This window comes from Muntiacus reevesi, chromosome 9 (assembly GCF_963930625.1).
Source record: "Muntiacus reevesi chromosome 9, mMunRee1.1, whole genome shotgun sequence".
Lineage (NCBI taxonomy): Eukaryota > Metazoa > Chordata > Mammalia > Artiodactyla > Cervidae > Muntiacus > Muntiacus reevesi.
The window spans coordinates 12,644,690-12,666,392 of record NC_089257.1 but is presented as its reverse complement, the minus strand read 5'-3'; the positions used below and the strand labels follow the sequence as shown (position 1 = coordinate 12,666,392).

The following is a 21,703-nucleotide window of genomic DNA, read 5'->3' as shown; positions in this document are numbered from 1 at the left end:
TTATGTGAACCTGAAGAGTTTTTTCAGAGCATCTTTAACATCTTTATTCCTTAGGCTGTAGATCATGGGGTTCAACATGGGGAACACCACGGTGTAAAATGTAGACACTATCTTGTCCCTCTCAAGGGAATAGCTGGAACTTGGACGGGAGTAGATGTAGAGAATGGAGCCATAGTACAAGGTGACAGAGATGAGGTGGGAGGAGCAGGTGGAGAAAGCTTTGAGGCGGCCCTGGGTGGAGCGAATTCGCAAGATGGCAGCAATGATGAAGGCATAGGAAGCTAGGATGAGCACGGTGGGGGTGATGACATTGGAGGCCAGGAGGAAGTACAACACCTCCTGGTATGTCTCTTTCACATCACAAGCCAATTTCACGAGAGGTGGAACATCACAGAAAAGTCATCAATAATATTACCACCACAAAAATTCAATGTGAATGTGTTGCTGGTGAGTATTGTTGCATTGACAAACCCCCCAGTATAGGAATATATAACCAAACAGATCCAGAGTCTCCTCGACATGACCTGAGCATAGAGCAGGGGACTGGAAATGGCCACATAGCGGTCATAGGCCATGGCAGCCAGCAGGTAGCACTCGCTGTAGGCCAGCCCTGCAGAGAAGAAGAACTGGACCACACAGCCAGCGAAGGAGATGCTTTTGTCTTCAGAGATGCAGGTCACTAGGATCTTTGGGGTGTACATAGAGGAGTACCAGAGGTCCAGGAAAGACAGATTCCCAATGAAAAAATACATGGGCGTGTGCAGTCGGGAGTCATTACAGATCAACACTATGAGGGTGGTATTTCCTACCAGGGTCACGGAGTAGACACCAAGGAACACCACAAACAGGACCCGCTGCATCTTGGGGTCTGTTGTGAATCCCACAAGGATGAACTCAGTCACCGTATGATTGTTCTCCATGGTTTAAAGAGACCTCACCTACAAATGAAGGACTCAAGTGTTTAATTACCTCAACCCATACCAAAGGAGGGCATTCTCTTATACAAACCTATGAAATATGGTCAAGACTATGGCTATTAAAGTAAGGAAGAGCTGAACAGGGATCTTGGCTTATTTGGGAAGATGAGGGAAGATTTCTGAGCCTCAACATGCTTATTTCAACAAAGTGACTTGAATAATAGAAAGCCTTAATGCTGTTTGGGGCTTATTCATTTATTAGGAAAACATTTCTTGAGTCTTTGGGGCTGTCTGGGCATTAGGCCACAGTAATGAAGCTAACAGCACTGACTGTTATTCTGTGGAGGCTTTATTTAGAAAGGAGAGATGCATAGGTAATGCAGGGATAAAGAATCCACCTGCCAATGACGGAGCTGCCGGAGATGCAGGTTTGATCCCTGATTCAGGAAGATCCCCTGGAGGAAGAAATGGTGACCCTCTCCAGTACCCTTGCTTGGACAATCCCGTGGGCAGTGGGGCCTGGCGGGCTACAGTCCGTGGGGTCACAAAGAGTCAAACGTGACTTAGTGCCTGAGCACGTACACACTACACAAGTAAACAAATAAGAATTTTTTTCATTTAATGATAGATGATATTAAGAAAAAACTGAATGATTTGGTGAAGAGGAACTGGGAAAGAACTAATTTATTTTTTGCCCTGAGAGAAAAAAAAAAATCTGTTTTCTATTTCCCAACTACAAATGAACAAGTTGTTCAAAGCTCATGAGACATGGTTAAGTCCCCATGGTTTAGGAGGTAGTGACATATGAAGGGTGGCAGGTATTGCCTCCCCCAGATATGCCACTTTGACAGAAGAATTATTTCATTAGCATTTAAAAAACAGCAGAAACCTAAGAGGCACTCTGATATCCCCTTCTCTTACTGAAAGCAGGAGATAAATCTCATGTGAGGGCTGCATTCTCAATACCCGTGCTGTGTGCCCAGTCGTGTCTGACTCTTCCCGACCCCGTGGACTGTAGCCCACCAGTCTGCCCTGTCTGTGGGGTTCTCCAGGCAAGAATACTGGAGCGGGTTGCCATTTCCTTCTCCAAAAGATCTTCCCGACCCAGGGATAGACCTCATATGTCTTGCTTCTCCTGCACTGGCAGGCAGATTCTTCACCACTAACGCCACCTGGGAAGTCCAATACCACAATAAAAAAGAAACATTCCCATGATCATTATTATAAGTGGGGATTTGAGATCAAAAGAATTCTATAGAAAGAGACCTTATTGATTTTTTTTTTCCTTTATTATCCACGTTGTAGCATATATCATTATTTTATTTTACATTGTTTTTTTCCCATTCCTTGTCAGTTTTTGGTAATATTGATTGTTCCTTTTTGTCTCTAATAATGAGAAATGCTACTTTCTCTTGTGAACTCTGAGCAGTTTCAGAAACTGCAATATGAAGATGGTGAGATATTTGAAAAGAGGCCCTCTTACTAGCATATATATGTCTTAGGATGTAAATGACCTTAGGATTGGTTGGACGAACAAGTAAATTTTTCCATCTAATTCTAATATATCAATTAGATAACTTACCTAAAATTCTCAGCCACACCACCACCTCAACAGAGTTCAAATCTGACTATTTCAGAATCCTCTATATTAGCTTTTGAATCCCCAGGATGATAAATTCTGCAGTCTCAGGTTTTCACGGTCATGGGAAATGACTAACAAGACAATTAAATAAAATTGTGTGTTGACAAATTGGGCATTATTCAATGATGAAGTTTTTTAAAAACTACAATTCTCAACTGAAATGTAACCAATCATAATTTTCATTCTCATTCTCTCCAGTTGTGTAGAAGCCAAAATAAACATGTGTTACATTTATTAAGTGTACTATATATTCATATGTGTATATCTGGATATTAAAACACATATGTTCAATGATACTGATATCTTTATCATCTATTGAATACCTTTCCTTTGTTCTTCCTAATCCATTCTCTGTACTTTTAAACTCATCTTCTTTCCAGGATGCTCAGGTCTATAAACTGTGTCCATGGGTTCCTTTGCTCTCTGTTTACTTAATGGGTTTAGCCAGTGGCTGTAAATAGCAGGACAGGAAGTGAGGTCAGAGTGGTTTTCTCTTTCCTGTTTCTTGCAAAGATGCCACAGCTGGCTGCATCCCTGGACCTAGACCATGGAACCTGCCAGATGACCCACTTCCCAGCATTCCATTCAACTCATAAGCTGTTCTTTGTCTTGCACCTTCAGGAATCGAGGAGATAACCATTCTTAGAAGTTATGGGTTCTAAAGTTATTACGGTTTTTTGGGATGCAGTAGGAATTATAAGTGTATTGTTGTAAGTTGACATTTGTTGAAAATTAAATGTAGACTGTTCAACCAAAAAAAAAATAAATAAAAGAAACCAAGAAGCCAGAAAGCCATATCTTAGAGTGTAACTCAGAGACAAGATGGAAGCAATTTTCCAATATGTCAGAAACTCTAGATCTTAACCAAGTATTCTGCTTTTCACACATTCATGGCAGGGTCTCATGGATCAGGGGACTCTTATGGAATGATATAGATAAGAAAACAGCCATGGTATTAGTTCATTTTTACTTGGATAAAAATTAGGACGAAATGTTCCAGTAGGCAAACACCATCGCATATAATTCTCTGACCTAAGCTAGTTTACAGCCACTGAAACCTTCGACTTATGGAAAAGCATGGAGCCTTTGATAAAGACTCTTGAAATTTAGCCAACATATGCTCTATATATATTCCTCCAGGCTTTCTTGTGGATGGCCAGAACCCACGTATGAGAATAATCCTACCCAGGGCAAAGGTAAGTACCCAGTTCTTCTGTGGGTTATTGGATTCTGACTCTGAGTTAACACTAACCTTAAGTGATAGAAAAACACCCAAGGTATACTCTTGCCAGTGGGTCTATGAAATAATTTAAATATAGCTTTGGTCTGCTTTCTTCTTTCATTGCGTCTGAGACTAGATATACAGGTGATCATTATTTACCCATACCCAGAAATTATACTGGGTATAGATATACAGAATAAAACAGAATCCTCATTTTAGTTTCGTGTCCCTGATCTCTGGACACAGTGTTATAATCGTTGGAATTTTCAAATGGATGTCTGTGAAATTACTCCCCCAGTACATTCTCTGCTCAGACAGTAAACAAGAAGCCATATTGCATCACTGGGGAGAAGTGCAAAGTTTGGTGTTTTTATAAAGATTTGAAAGATGCAATGGTGAAAATCCTGATTTATCACCCTTAACTCCTCTGTTTGTCTGAGGGGAGAAAAATTGAAGATCTTCTAAGTGGAGATCATGAATGAACAACATTTACAAGTAGAGAAGTTGAGGAAAGGATGCAGGACTAATAACATTTGTTTTGAGAAGTAAAATTGAGGAAGTCAGTTTGGAATAAAAATAGATTTATATACCTCTTGAAACAGTACAGTTGAACAGCATCACACTAGCATTCAGTGGTTGTAGCCTCTGAGGAATACCCAATGCATTGTGAGGTCATTAAATTTTCCAAGGAGGCTGAGAGACTGTCACATTTCATTGAACCTTCAAGGTCATAGACTAATCAGAAGCTTAAACTCCAATACTTTGGCCACCTGATGAGAAGAACTGACTCAGTCGAAAAGACCATGATGCTGGGAAAGATTGAAGGTGGGGGGAGAATGGAATGACAGATGAGATGGCTGGATGGCTTCACTGACTTCATGGACATAGGTTTGAGTAAACTTTGGTAGTTGGTGATGGACTGAGAGGCCTGGCATGGGGTGGCAAAGAGTCGGACATGACTGAGTGACTGAACTGAATCAGAAGATGTCCTAAACCCTTTATGCTCACACATATGCACAGAACTCTAGCCACACATACCTAAACTGGAGGCTTCATGAATGAGGTGGATGAAGTGACCTTCCTCCTGGGTGTTAGTCAGCCTCCTTCCACACCAGACTTCATGTTCACAGGACCCTTTTACAAAGTGGCCATAGCAGTTGAAATGAGCTCAACATGATCATCTCCTCACTAAGGTTAATCTGGTTAATATTGTTATGAGGTGTCAAAATGGGCAGAGGGGCCTGGCAGATGGCCATGGTCCATAGGGTCATAAAGAATCAGACACTACTGAAGTGAGTTAGCATGCATGCATGAGGTGTCAACAAGGCAAAAAAATAAAAAGAAAGAAAAGAAAAAACTTTTCTGAGAGGATTAGTAAACCACTGGGTAACAGAATGATTAGTTTAGACAACTTCTTACTAATTCAGAGTTGCAAAGGTAATGACTTTCCTCTCATGAATTATCATATACTGGGGGCAATTATTTACTTTATATTTTTTTACTGGCTTTTTCTTGTTAGCACCTATAGATGTAGACAAAATACTGCCATTTTTATGACATGGTATGCATCAAACATTTCCTCTACTAAGAAGTACATTCCATGGCAACCTCTTCCAATCCACAGGAATAGTTGATTTTACTATTTATACCAGTATTCCGAAGCAATTAGTCTGAAAAATTAATGTCATGCTTATATGAAAATCGATCATGGTTGTTGAGGTATATTCGTGCTTAAAAACAGCAGTGAGTATATGACTTCATCTTCCCCTTATTAAGAATGTGCCTATTTATGAACCAAAGAGATGAGGTGGGCGTGGACCCTGTGGTGGTCAGGAAAATAAGCCTTTCAAAAATCCAAATGCAGACAGTATAATTGCCCAAAGATACTAGCTGCTGATCTCTGACCTGTATTTCCCTATCTGTATCAAAGGTCATGCTTCCCACAAGGTGCTCTGAGCTAATGAATGAGCCAGAGAGGGATACCAATGCATTCTTAGACACTAGACTCCTTTGATCACTAAGGAGTGATCAAAGACCTAACCATAGACTAAACAATGCTCTCAGATGATTTTGTCCATCTTTCCATCCATTTATTCTTCACTTGTGGTCATATTTGCATCAGATGGTGATAATCCTTGTTTTTTTCTTCTGGGTCCTTCTCCATTTTCTCTGATACAAGCAGAGTATTTCCCTTAATAAAATCTTTGCACATTTGTAGCCTATTTTATTTACTCCTACAACATGAACTAACCAACTTTAATTGATTTTCCCTACTCATAACCCTGTACTCAGTTCATTTGGAAGTCTACATGCTTCCCCAGGGAAACACCTCATTGTTCTGTTGAATTGGAATTTGGGTCTGCACCTTGGCCATGGTGGACTCCTCATGCTTGATCTGACTGGGGTGTCTCTATTGGGAAAGGCAATTGATCCAGTCACCAGAGAGAAATTAGCAGATACAAATGGGTCAAGTATTATTATGTTTTGAACCAAGGGGATTTGGCAACGTATTTCTTAGCATCAACATAGCCCTCTCTTTCAAAGCAAAAGTACTACCAACAAACAAACAAAACAAAACAAAAACCAAGATGATTGAAGACTTAGATCTTACAATAAGAAAATCTGGACAACTTGCAAGGTAACTCTAATTCAGCTGAGATGCTGAGAAAGATTGAGTGGGCCATTCTCCTGTGAGAAATGAGATAGAGGTTTGCTTTGTAATTGTAGGAGTGGGAACTTATAGTATTGTGGTAGATAGTTTTGCAAATTTTAGATCCTGTCACTCACTTCCTTTTTCTTTCTTTTTTTAAAATTTTTTATTTTTAACTAGATATGAGACAATATGAATTCAAAACTCATAGAGTATGATTTGGGGGTTGTCCTAAGTACTGCTATCTAGAAGCATAAAAGTGGTTACTCTTCATCCTATGTTTTCAAAGAACATAAAGAGGTTGTTTTTTTTTTAACGTAAGTACAAATTAATTTAAAAAATTATTTTTTAATTTGGAAAGAAAAATTAACAAAAATTTAGAAACCATGTAAGTCCAAGTATTTTTGCATGGAGAAGAACATTCACAAACAATTGTATTTACAAAAGTGTTTATTAAAACTCATGAAATTAAAAGACACATTTTAGAAACTACTTTCTTTTAAGACTTCAAGCTTCATTTGTGATTTGTGTCATAAAATTTCCTTAGAAATGTATGCTATAATTTCAAATTAAGGTTGAAGATCCTTCTGAATACTTCACAATCATAGGGTGCAGATGGAATGTTTCCAAAAATGAGTAAAAGTCTTACTGCCAAACTTACACTTTAACCTGTTCTAAAACATTTTTTTAAACACCAGTGCCATGTATTTCTTTAAAGTTTTATTATGTACCTACATATTTTTATGTTTTTTTAAGGTCATTATTAGCTATACTTTACCTTCTTACTAATGACTTGATAATATTATTTAGACTTGAATTGAGTTACAGTTGAGTTGAGTTCTCTTTTCTATACACAAAATATGACTATACACTTGGGCCAGTGAAGGTTACGGCATTTCGATGTACATTGATAATTATTTGGAGAATCAGCCTTGGTTGCTTCTTCTGAAAGGATTATAATAGGAGCTCCTGTCCAAATCTGTTTTTGCAGTGACATATAAGAATGTATGATACTAGGATATTTTAAGAATAAGTTTTCTAGTTTCACTTTAACTTCTATTGACTCAATTTTTGCCACTCGTAATACATCAGTTTGATCTGTTAACTTTACTTAAAAAGAATAAATTTTATACAATTAAACAATTATCAGTGGGTAATAGATATCTTTTAGAAAATGAATCTGAGTTGGAATAAATAACTTTTGGTTTTAGAGCATTTTCTAGATCAAGCTTCTTGAAATTATACTGTTGGACCTAGTCTCTGTTGGTTTACTTTGTGTTACAACTAGTAGTGATTATACAGTGATTATACAAATCCAAGTTAATATGTACCACTGCCTGTGATGATTAGCTTTTCCTTCTCTGAGTGAAGTTGCTACATTTTGGGGATCACTTACATTTTGCTTTTTTTTTTTTTTTTTTAAACTGCTTTTAGCTATGGAAAGAAGGATATATTCAGATTTTATTGAAATAAATTACATTAATACTGGTCTCACTTAAAAAAATCTAAACTATGTTCATCTCATAATTTTTCCTTTCTTGTTTGATCACTACCTTTATATATTCTCTAAATAAAATTTCACTTCAGAATAATATGTACTCATAGATGTTTATTTCTCAAGCTGCTTCTTCTTGCTACAATTATTGTTATTTATTGTAGTAACTGTGCTTTGGTGCTCAAAATGTCACAGTTGGAAATAGAAGTATGTGTATATTCACTACAATAAAATGAAAGAGGAGCCCAGGGAGATATATAGTGATTCACAAAAATCATATATATAGAAATTCAGCTGAACTTTTCTTCATTGAGTAACAAATATGAGACAGAGATTGAAAGAATATGCTTGCTGAGCCTAGTTGTACTATTTTGTGGATGACTCTGGGTCTTTGTTTTAGTGATTCTGGGGAAAAATACATTAAAATGTTTATGAAATTCTGTTATGGGAATGGAGAGTGATGATTTCAACTATCTACTATTTATAGAAAAATATTAAAAACTAATTTAGTATTTTTGTTTCTATTTCTAGGGATACTATTCAATGAATATCAGTCAGCCAAACTATTCACATGCTAAAGGAATGGACAGTTCTCTTTATGAATATAGAATAATTTTTTTTTGGTTTTAAATTATTTGATTTTATTCTAGAGTAACATGAAATTTACTTCAAGTCTTTACATTTAAACTTTATATCCTAGATTCCCCTACTTTTCTCATTTTAGGTCTCTTAAATTGTCAGGTAGCAAGAATGCAAATTCTTTATTGCTTTGTACAGATTCTTAGTTGTATAGACACAGCACGATGATAGCTCTTCTTCAAATATAGGAACCTTGTCAAAAATTATTTCCACGTCTCTTTAGAAGGAGAGACTCCTGATTTATTTGAGGAGTTTATTCAGAGCCTCTTTCGCATCCTTATTCCTCAGACTGTAGATCATGGGGTTCAACATTGGGAGCGCTACAGTGTAAAACATAGAAACTATTCTATCCCTGCCCAGTGAATAGCTTGATTGTGGATGAAAGTAAACATAGAGACTGGAGCCATAGAACAGGGTGACAGAGATGAGGTGCCAGGAGCAGGTGGAGAAGGCTTTGAGGCAGCCCTGGGAGGAGGGGATCTTCAGGATGGTGGTGCTGATGAAGAGGTAGGAGACCAGGATGAGCACAGTGGGGGTGATGACGTTGGAGGCGAGGCCACAGAACAGCTCAGCCTGGTAGATATCTTTTCTTCCACAAGCCAACTTCACAAGAGCTGAGATATCATGGAAAAAGTCATCAACGACATTGTTACTACAGAAGTTCAAGGCAAAAGTTCCTTTGGTAACAATGAAAGTGTTAGTAAAGCCACGAAGGTATGAGGCTGCTATAAAAAATGCACACAGCCTACTGGGCATGACCTGAGAATAGAGCAGTGACTTTGAGGTGGCCACATAGCAGTCATAAGCCACGGCAGCCAGCAGCTAACACCCTCTGTAGGCCAGCCCTGCAGGGAAGAAGAACTGGGCTACACAGCCAGCAAAGGAGATGCTTTTGTCTTCAGAGATGCATGTCACCAGGATGTTGGGGTGTACACAGAGGAGTACCAGAGGTCCAGGAAAGACAGATTCCCAGTGAAAAAATACATGGGTGTGTGCAGTCAGGAGTCATTACCGATCAACACTATGATGGTGGTATTTCTTAGCTCAGTCATAGAGTAGACACCAAGGGCCACCACAAACAGGACCAGCTGCACCACAGTATCTGTTGTGAAGCCCACCAGGATGAAGGCAGTCACTGCATGATTGCTCTTCCCCATGGCTAGAGGCATCTCACCCAAGAGGAGAGAAAATGTGTTCAGCTTAAATCCCTGTGCTGAATACATAGAAAATATGATAAATAAAGGATATTGAATTATTGCCAAACCTTGAAGCCTAGAATCTAGTAATGTATGTGCTCATTTTAGAAAGAGCTATCATTTTGCAACAGAAATCACTCAGACTTTACAACTATATATTGCTAAAAGGTGACTTAGGCACGTTATAATTTTTTAGTGTTTTTTGAGCAAACATCAGTTTGAATCAGGGAACCATAAAACAAATGTAATGAGGGGTTGTTTCTAGACAGGGACAATGGCAGAGATTTTTGTAGAGATGATGTGGAAGCATAGCAAGGAAATGACTTGGCTGGTCATAACTTAAGAGGCTGCCTTATTAGGAAAACCGACTAATAACTGGCTGTGCTGAATTCTTAAGCTTCATTTTCTCAGTTTCAAGTGAATTAAGTCTGCCTTTGGTTTTGATTTGCTCACATAGGCTGCCAAGGTAAAAAAGACATCTAAGTCTGATGGCTTCCTTGTTTAATGACTTTAAGAACATCCAGTTCCAAATTTCTGTTGCTGGTTAATTAATTTTCCCTCTTAAGAATGATTGATCAACTAAAGGAAGTATGGACTTATATTTTTTATTTTATTGCTATTGAGTCCTTGTGGCAATGACAGTTTGCTTTTGTGCTCCATGTGGGTTTTGTATCTTAAATTGTTATCTGTTCACATCTGAAATACTGAATTTACCTGTCTTAAATAAATGTCTTTAAAAAATCTAGTGTTTTCTTTTAGTGCGTGGATATGTCGGGACAGCTGACGCTGCTTAGGTGCTTTGGTCGTGTTCGACTCTGCGCAACCCTATGGACCGCAGCCCGCCAGGCGCCTCCGTCCATGGCTTTCTCTAGGCAGGGAAGACTTCCCAACCCAGGGACCGAACCCAGACCTCCAGCATTGCAGGCAGATTCTTTATCACCGAGCCACCGGGGAAGTCCAGGTCAACCTATAGCCGTTACAAATTTCTATCTCTTAATACTATCTGCAGGTAGAAGAAAACACAAGATTATAAGTAAAAAAGAGAATATATGTAAAATTTGGGGGGAAAGGGTGTATAAGATCAAATCTGTATATATGTTCTACAGTAAAAAATTGTGAACAACAATAATCTAAAGGGCCAATTTTGAATGTAATCTGTACATACTGCATAAATTATATAGTACTAGAAACTATTGCATTATTTTAGATTTTTACTCTTTTCTAAGTTTTTGCTATTAAGGAGTTTTTTCCTTTGTAGGAAAAAATTAGCTAAAAATTTGTCTTAGAATAGGATCATGAAACTCAATATTGTATATGATAGCATGAACATCTCACTAGCTTCAGGATTCTCTGCAGGTAGAACTACAAATTTTCTCTGGAAACAGATGTGTATGTGCTCAGTTGCTCAGCTGTGTCCTACTCGTTGTGACCCCATGTACTACAGCCCACCAGGCTCCTCTGTCCATGAAATTTTCCAGGCAAGAATACTAGAGCAGTTTGCCATTTCCTATTACAGGGAATCTTCCTGACCCATTGATTGAACCCATGTCTCTTGTATCGCCTGTGTCTCATGCACTGGCATTGCCTCTTTAACACTGTGTCACCTGGGAAGCCCCAAAAGTAATGATACTACTTGCTATATTTTGAGAAACCACTCTTTGCAAAACACCTTTCTGGGAATTTTAATTATTGTCAAACAAGTGTCGAATATGGATTGTAGTTCCCATGAAAGATATGAAAAAGATTCAGATCCATCAGTTAGGACACTGATGGTTGCTAACTGGATAAAGTATTATTCTCCTTAAATAAGGATACAGTTTTGTGCTATAAATTTAATAGTGCAGCTTTTTCCAATATTAATGTAATCACTTTTTATATTTAAGAGATGTTTCCTTTGTTTGGAATTCATCTCAGAAATGACATATGCCTTTATATTGTTTTAAAGAATATCAAACTGAAAGAAATATAACAGTTGTCATGTCTTTTGAAGTTTCAAAAATTCTAATAATCTGTGTAACTTCATGCCTTTGCCTAAATTGCTTTTGAGATATTAATAAAGTTTTTTTTTTTTTTGTAAGTGGTTCCTGTTAGATGCTCACTTATTAGTTGTGCATTCATTTTTCCCCTTTGACTTTGTAATATTTTTAAAAATTAATTTTTACCGGAGTACAGTTGTTTACAATATTGTGTTGCCTTCCACTGTACAGCAAAGGGAATCAGCCGTATACTTACATATAGCTCCTCTTTTTTGATTTTTTTCCCATTTATTTCACCACAGAACATTAAGCTGAGCTTAACAGTAGGTTTTCTATTTTATACATAGTATCAATATTGTGTATTAATTGTTCTTTTTTTGTTTTTAATAATGAAAATATGATTTCCCCTTGTGAGCCTCTATAATTTCAGAAACTGTGATGGGAAATTAGTGAAGATATTTCAAAAGAGTCCCTTTCATTAGCACTTACCCTATCTGAGTATGTTAACAACCATTGGACTGGTTGTGAGGATCGAGTAAAAATTTCCTCTAGCATACAAACTAGACAACTTATCTGCGGTTCTCAGCAACACCATCAGCATTTGAATTGAACAGGATTCTAATCTATCGGTTTCAGAATCTTTTATGTCAGTTTCTGAATGCACAGCATTATAAAGCCCTGCAACGCCTCAGGGTTTCATAAACTTGAAAAATAACTAACAAGTCAATTAAATAATGTTGACAATGGGATATTATTTAGTAACAGTATTTTTTAGTAACAGAGTATTTTTTCTTTTGAGATTACAATTTCCTACTGAAAATTAATCAGCAGAATTTTCATTCTCATTCTGTCTTGAATTATGTGGAAGCTAAACAAAACATAAATTTATGTATACTACATATACACAAAAAAGTATACATGTTTTTATGAGTGCAATTCAGTTCAGTCCATGAACTGCAGCATGCTTGGCCTCCCTGTCCCCACCCAAACTCATGTCCATTGAGTTGGTGATGCCATCCAACCATCACATCCTCTGTCACCCTCTTCTCCTCCTGCCTTTAATCTTTCCCTGCATCAGGAACTTTTCAAATGAGTCAGCTCTTTGCATCAGGAGGCCAAAGTATTGGAGTTTCAGCTTCAGCATCACTCCTTCCAATGAACACCCAGGACTGATCTCCTTTAGGATGGACTGGTTGGATCTCCTTGCAGTCCAAGGGACTCTCAGGAGTCTTCTCCAACACCACAGTTCAAAAGCATCAATTCTTCAGCGCTCAGCTTTCTTTATAGTCCGACTCTCACATCCATACATGACTACTGGAAAAACCGTAGCCTTGACTAGACAGACCTTTGTTGGCAAAGTAATGTCTCTGCTTTTTAATATGCTATCTAGGTTGGGCATAACTTTCCTTCCAAGGATTAAGCGTTTTTTGATTTCATGGCTGCAATCACCATCTGTAATGATTTTGGAGCCCTCCCCCCCAAAATAAAGTCTGCCACTTTTTCCACTGTTTCTCTATTTCCCATGAAGTGATGGGACTGGATGCCATGATCTTAGTTTTATGAACTCTGAGCTTTAAGCCAACTTTTTCACTCTTATATTCGTATATATACATGCTAAAACACAAATGTTCACTGATACTGATATTTTTGTTATATGTTGATTACCTTTCATTTGTCCTTCCAAATCCATTTTCTACCTTTTTATCCTTCTCTTTGCTCTGGGATGCTGAATCATATTAACTGCATCTTGAGCTCCTTTCTATCTACTTAATGTGTTGCTTAGCCAGTGGTTGCCACTGGCAGGGAAAAGAGTGAAGTCATGGAGGCTTTTCCCTGGCTCCTTTTTTGCAAAGATGCAACATCTCTGGACATAGCCCATAGAACCTGCCACGTGGCCCTTTTCAAAACTCTACCTCCAGTGCATATGACCTCTCACTCTTCCTGCACAAGAGAGGAGATATCAGCTCTCAGTAGTTATTAGTTCTAGAGTAATCATACTTTCCTTGGTAATTCCTAAACCACACATATTCCTTTGCAGTAATCCCTTTATTAAGCCTTTTCCAAATTAACTAGTTTAAGTGGCCTTCTGTTGCCTGCTAGGTTCATAACTGATACTGGTCTTAGAAGTAATAGAAGGAGATAAGCATTCAAGTGAAATTGAATTAATCATGTATTTGAAGATTAGAAATATAAATGCATCCCATCATTAGATAAATAGGAGAGTGGTAGCCTATGGCATGAAAGTGAAAGAGGAGATTGAAAAATTGGCTTAAAGCTGAACATTCAGAAAACTAAGATCATGGCATCTGGTCCCATCACTTCATGGGAAATAGATCAGGAGACAGTGGAAACAGTGTCAGACTATTTTGGGGGAGCTCCAAAATCACTGCAGATGGTGATTGCAGCCATGAAATTAAAAGATGCTTACTCCTTGGAAGGAAAGTTATGCCCAACCTAGATAGCATATTAAAAAACAGAGACATTACTTTGCCAACAAAGGTCCGTCTGGTCAGGGTTATGGTTTTTCCAATGGTCATGTATGGATGTGAGAGTTGGACTATGAAGAAAGCTGAGCACTGAAGAATTGATGCTTTTGAACTGTGGTGTTGGAGAAGACTCCTGAGAGCCCCTTGGACTGCAAGGAGATCCAACCAGTCCATCCTAAAGGAGATCAGTCCTGGGTGTTCATTGGAAGGACTGATGCTGAAGCTGAAACTCTAGTACTTTGGCCATATCATGTGAAGAGTTGACTCATTGGAAAAGACCCTGATGCTGGGAGGGATTGGGGACAGGAGGAGAAGGGGACGACAGAGGATGAGATTGCTGGATAGCATCACCGACTCGATGGACATGGGTTTGAGTAAACTCTGGAAATTGGTTATGGACAGGGAGGCCTGGCATGCTGCGATTCATAGGGTCGCAAAGAGTCGGACACGACTGAGCGAATGAACTGAAATTAACTGAACTGAACTGAACCTATGGCAGCCAGTGGCATGAAATTTACTTAAATAATCACTAAGGTCATCATGAAATGAAGGATAAGTGAAGGTCAAGTTATTGAGAGGTCAATGCTTTTGGCAAAGATACATATAAATAAAGATTACACATAACATGTAGTGAGTTGTCTCCTGTTGGGATTTAAAGCTGGGTTATTCACCTGAATAAACAAGCAGGTTGAAAGAAAGCCAGATTGCAGTCCATAACTCTCAGAGACAAGGTGGAATCAATTATCTAAGTATCACAATCTCTCAATGGTATGAAATATTCAGACATTTGTGTTTCACGGAAATGTTTCACAGATTAGGTGGTTTTTGAAAATAAAGTAGATGAAAAAACAACAGAGTGATAGTTTTTCTTCTAAGAAAAATAAATTTATTTTTATGTGGCTTAACAATTCTCTGCCCTCTGATGGATGAGGGTAAGAGGCTTGTGCAAGCTTCCTGATGGGAGGGGCTTTAGAGTGCAAGTCAAAGTGTTAGTTTCTCAGTCCTGTCTGACTCTGCAACCCCATGGACTATAGCCTGCCAGGCTCCTCCATCCATGGGATTTTTCAGGCAAGAATACTAGAGTGGGTAGCCATTCCCCTCTCCGGGGCATCTTGCCAACCCAGGGATTAAACCCAGGTATCCTGCATCTTAGGCAGCCTCTTTACCATCTGAACCTCCAGGGCAGCCTTGATGGGAGAGACTGGCTTTCGGGAAAACTGGGTCCTGCTCGGGTGGTCAGAGCCATGCTCAGTGAATCTTTAATCCAAGTTTCTGCTGATGGATGGGGCTGTGTTCCCTCCCTGCAGTTTGGCCTGAGGCCGAACAGCGGTAGGGTAATGGTGACCTCCTCTAAAAGGACGTGTGCCAGCAGCCCGCGCCTCCCAGGCCAGCAGCCGTCAGTGACCCGGAGCCGGTGGCAGGCCACTGTTGACCCACACCTCCACTGGGGACCCCCGGACACTCCCGGGCATGTCCGGCTCAGTCTCTTGCGGCGTCACTGCTCCTGTCTTCTGGGTCCTGGTGCGCACAGGGTTTTGTGTGTGCCCTCCAAGAGTCTGTTTCCCCGGTGCTGTGGAGGTTCTGTAACCAAATCCCGCTGACCTTCAGAGTCAGATTCCCTGGGGGTTCTCACCCCTTTGCCAGATACCAAGGTTGGGAAGTCTGTTACGGGACCGAAAACTTTCACAACAGTGAGAGAACTTCTTTGGTATAATTTTTCTCTGGTTTGTGGACCTCCTGCTCCATGGCTCTATACTGGGGCTAATGGTGACCTCCTCCAAGAAGACCTATGCCACACGCTGTGCCTCCCAGGAACGCTGCTGCCAGAGTCCCTGTCTCCGCGTCAGGCCACTACTGACCCGGGCCCCTGCAGGAGACCCTCAAACACTCGCAGGCACGTCTGGCTCAGTCTCTTGTGCAGGTCACTGCTCCAATCCCAGGGCCCTGGTGCACACAAGGCTTTGCTGGTGCCCTCCAAGCACTCTGGAGAGTATGAGGATTTGATTTTAAATGCTATTGTGACCCTCCTGCCATCTTCTTGTGGCTTCTCCTTTGACCTTCTATGTGGGTATCTTCTTTGGGTGGGTTACGGCATTCTTCTGTCTATGGTTGTTCAGCCACTAGTTGTGATTTTGCTGTTCTCACAGTTGAGCACACATCCTTCTACTCCACCATCTTGCAAAGTTGTAGCACAGAGAACTCAAAATTCCCTTTTATGAAGGATCCTGAAACTCAGCCAATGTGTACAATGTCTTCCCCCAAAATCTTCTTGTGGATGCCTTATAGCCATTTATAATAGAAAGCTTACTTTTAGAAAAGAGAATATACAGATCTCCTGTGGGTTATTGGTTTTTGGCTCTGACCTGACAATAAGCTTCGTAGATGGAAATATATCAAAGGTACATTCTTGCCAGTGGTTCTAATAGAAACAACATGAAAGATAGTTTTGGCTTGTATATGTCTCTCAGTAGGTCCAATGGGACCAGTCACATAGCTGATCATTACTTATTTACCAGACCAAAAAATCATATTGCATATGAATATTCAGATTAAAATACAATCCTCACTTTGCTTCCCTGTCCTTGGCACTTGGAATTAGGGTTGTGATTGTTGGAAGGTTTGAATAGAAGTCCTTGTAATTACTTGCACTAGACACTCTCTACTCAGCGAGGAAGCAAAATGCAATGTCATATCCCTGGAGACAAACACAAAGATTAGTGTTTCATCAGACCTTAAAAATACAGGGTGAGGATCCTAATTTATCAGCTTTAACTCCTTTGAGGGGAAAGGACGGAGGTCTTCAAAGTCCAGGTCATGACTGAACAGGTTTATATGTAGATAAGTTGAACACAGGGTGCAGGACTAGTTTTGAGAAATAAAATTAGGGGGTCAGTTTGGAGTAAAAACAGATTTATATCCCTTAACATTACAATTGAACAGGTTTGCACTAGCATTAACATTTGAGGGATAAGCAATGCATTTTGCATTGTTTGTGCAAAGTTTGCAGAGGAGCCTGAGAGACTGGCATATTTTATTGAATCTTCAGCATCATTGACAGTTCAGAAGATGTCCTAAGCCCTGTGTGTTCACACATATGTACACATTCTAGCTGCACATGCTTAAGCTGGTGGCTCCCACTAATCAGGTGGATGACCTGACTGCTCTGTGAGTATTAGACAGCCTCCTTCTCCACATACCCCAGCTCACGTTCATGGCACCCTTGTACGAAGTGGCCATTGAAGTCGGAATGGGCTCAACAAGGTAATCTCCTTATTACTACGGGTATATGGTAATACTGCAGTTGGGTGTCCAAAATGTAAATTACAGAGACCCCCATTATGCCTTTGAAATACTATCAATTTTTAGGAGGGTAGCAGAAAGATTAAATTAGACAATTTACTATAAATTAACAATTGCAGAGGTAATGACTTTCCTCCTATGAATAATCACATATTCCTTTACATATTCATTTTCCTAATAGTTTAGTTCTTCCCCACCAGTACCTATAGATGTAGATTTACATAATGCCTTTCTCATGATTCTTGACCAAAAATTACCTGTACCAATAAACAGATTGAATGGGAGAGGAACAGTAACCATCTCTTCCAATCTGCAGAAATAATTCATCTTTCTATATGTAATTATTTAGAATTATCTGTCCTGATAAAATAATGAAATATACTGCTAAATACCCTGGATTCCTACCATATTTTTATGTTTATGAAAACTCAGTCATGGTTGTTGAGGTGTCTTCTAAGTATGATGCAGACTTGAAAAGAGCAGCATATATATGACTCATTTTCCCCTTAGCAGGAATGTATATCCTTATAAACCAGAAAGATAGGGTGGGTATGACCCGCATGGTGGCCAGAGAAATAGCCTTTCAAAGATCCAAATGCAGACAATATAATTGTCCTACGGCCCTAGCTGCTGATCTCTGAAATGTATTTCCTCATCTGTATCAAGATCATGCTTCCCACAGTGTGGTCTGAGCTAAGGACTGAACACAGTAAGAATATGAATGCAGGGCCATCTCTGTTAGACACCGAACTCCCTTGATCACTAGGACCTTATGGTGATCTTGCTGAACTAATTCTAGCCTGAGCAATGCTCTAGGATGCTTTGTTCATCCTTCCATCCATTTCTTACTCACCTCACATACTTGCATCGTGGTCAAAACTTGCATCATGTCTGTGGCATTCCTTTCTTTCCTTCTTTTTTTCTGGCTCCCTCTCCATTTTCTCTAACAGAGAAAGAGCTATTTCCCCTAATAGCATAGGTGCATATTTAATTCCCCTTTGGTGTTTGATCTGGGTCAGGAAGCACCTCTAGAGAAGGGAATAGCTACACATTCCAATATTCCTGCCTGGAGAATTCCATGGACAGAGGAACCTGACAGGCTACAAACCACGAGGTCACACAAAGTCAGACACAATTGAGCAATTAACACACACATTTGCAGGATCATGGCTAACACAGTTTCTTTTACTATTACATGATGTACCTCAATGAGAATTTAATTTTCCTACCCATAAGCATATACTCAGTATATTTGGATGTCTATGTGCACAAGGATGAGATGCTTCCCCAGGGAAACACCCTCAGGTATTCTGGTCATTGGGAATTCAGGAAGCACCCTGGATTTCAGCTCCTCCTGCACTGAACTGACAGGAATCATTCTTCTGGGCAGGGAAAATAATGCCAATCACTAGAGAAAAATTGGTTGATGCTATAAAAAAAGAATTATATTTGAAACCCAGAAGACTTAGCAGTATATTTCTTAGCATCTCATTAGCTTTCTCTTTCAAAGGAAAATACTACAGCAAATAAAAACAAGATAATAAAAAGACTCAGTTCTAATAAAAATTGGACAATGTACTAGGTAACTCTCATTCAAATGAGGTACTGAAAAAGATTAGATGGACCAGACTCATGGAAGAACTGAGGTTAAAAGAGGTTTGTTTTGTAATTACAGCTATAGAAAGTTATAGTAGTAGAGAGTTTGATAAATTTCAGCTATATAGATCCTGTTACTTCACTTCTTTTTTTCTTATTCTTTTCTGAATGTGAATAGAAAAGCCAAATAGTATCATTTTGGAGAATTTCACAAGTCCTACTATCAGAAGTGCCCACTGTGTATTGTCTATGCATTGAAGGACCACTAGAGATAATTTTTAAAAATAAAACAAGTCAATCCAAGAGAATTTTTTTTTGGTATGGAGAACACCCATAAATATATGTACTTAAAAATGTTTATTAAAACTCATAGACCCAAAGACACAATAGAAACTATTTTAAGACTTTAGACTTCAGTTGTAATTTGAGTAATAAAACTCCTTTAGGAAACTATTGAATTTTTAATTGAAAGTCGCTCAGTTCAGTTTAGTTCAGTTGTTCAGTCATGTCCGACTCTAAGGGACCCCATGGACTGTATAGTTCTTGGAATTCTCTAGGCCAGAATACTAGAGTGGGTAATCTTTCCTTTTTCCAGGGGATCTTCCCAACCCAGGAATCCAACCCCGGTCAGTCTCCCACATTGCAGGCAGATTCTTTACCAACTAAGCTATCAAGGAAGCCCACTTTAATTCAAATTGATATGGAGATTCTTTGAATATTCTATGACCATAAACTGCATATGAAAAGCTCCCAACAGTGCTTAGAAACTTAATGTAAACATTACATTATTCCAAAGCTTTTTCTAAAATATCAGTATCATGTGTTTAATTACAGTTTTATTCTATTTTTAGATATTTTGTCTTCCTAAGATTATTACTAGCTGTAGTCTATCTTCTTATCAGGGTCTTGTTAATGTTATTTAGAGATTCTGAAGTTGAATTCACTGTTCCATACACAAAATATTTTAAATATACACTTAAACTGGTGAAAGGTGCAGTATCTGTTACATATTGATAATTACTTGGACGATGGGACTTGGATGTTTCTCCTAAATGAATGAAATTATCTTAGAAAAGGAAATTTTCACCAGTAGTTAAATATATTTTTCTGTACTTAAATGTTGGGATGTATAATACTAGGATATTTAAGAATAGGTTTACTATACCAGTTTTACATTTTGTAACTGATGTGTCCTTCTAGGATAATAAATTTTCTATTTTCAATTAACCAACATTAAATAGTTGATTTTCTGCCACTATAAAATATCAACTAGGTCTTTTAACTAGTTAAAAATATAGCTTATAGGAATTTCATGATTAATAGTGAGAAATAGAGACATCTTTTAGGAAATGAGATTCTGAGTTGGCATTAATAGCTTTCCTTTTTGGAACATTGTCTGAACCAAGAATCTTGAAATTACACTATGGGTCCATAGTTCTATAGCATTTCTGTGGGTTACAACTAGCTGGGATTATTTTCCTTGGATTTAATATTTAGCTTAGTATGCATTACGTTCAGTGCTGATCAGTGTTTCCTGCTCTTAGATTTCCTGGAATTTTGGGGAATAGTTGCTTAAATTTCACTGTTTTTTGCATCTTTGTTGTTTTTGTTAATGCTTATAACAATAGAATCAAGGTCATTATTCACTTTTTAAGTAACAAAAATTGCACTAATATTATCTCACTTTTAAAAGTCAAAATGATATGCATCTCATCATATTTCATCTTTTGTTTGATCACTACTTGTATATATTCCTTCTATAATTTTCTTTTGGGTAATGTTTACTCATGGAGATAATTCTCAAGTTGTTTCCCCTCACTATAGTTATTAGTATTTTTATTATTATTACTGTGTCTTGATGCTCAGAATATCATAATTTGGGAGTAGATAGCCTTGTAGGTTCACCCATATAATTAAAATAGAAAAGCCCAGGGAGATATAAAGTGATGCACAAGTATGATTATTATGAGAAGGTGACCAAGTTTTCTTTACTGAGGAACATGCAAACAGACATGTAGCTTGGAGAGGTCATGCTTCCTGAATCATGGTTGTATTGAGTTATTTGTTGGGTACCACTGGGCCTTTGTGCTTTTCTGGGGAGAAAAAGGACATATAAAAATGCTTTAGAAGTTCTGCTATAGGAATAAAAGTTATGATTTTAAGGGGTTGAGTCATATGAAAATATTCAAATTCAATATATTTCCTATATTAAGGAAATAATTATTGGATACTATTCTTTACATATCAGTCAATCAAAAATATTGTCATTCTACAGTAGGTTATTCTGTCACTTCATGAGATAAAAGACAGGTTATGATCTTAAGTTTTTTGTTTGTTTTCAATCTAAAGTAGAATAAAATCAAAGCAAATGATTATATTTTGTATTTAAATTTTTTCTCTTAAAATGCGCTTCTTTTCTTTTCATCTTAGATATCTTTATTTGCCTTGTACCAAGGGTGCAAATTCATAAACTGGCATTATAAGGATTCTTGATCCTAAAGGAACAAAAAGGCAGCTCTTCTTGAAATACAATAACTAGCTCAAAAAGTGTCTATACATCTGCTTAAAAGGAGAGAAACTTTAT

At 38.3% G+C, this 21,703-nt stretch overlaps 2 pseudogenes; both read right to left on the bottom strand.

Moving 5' to 3' along the window:
- Nucleotides 1-920, bottom strand: LOC136175659 (olfactory receptor 9G19-like; annotated as a pseudogene).
- Nucleotides 921-8,805: 7,885 nt separating this feature from the next.
- Nucleotides 8,806-9,722, bottom strand: LOC136175140 (olfactory receptor 9G1-like; annotated as a pseudogene).
- Nucleotides 9,723-21,703: the final 11,981 nt, after the last annotated feature.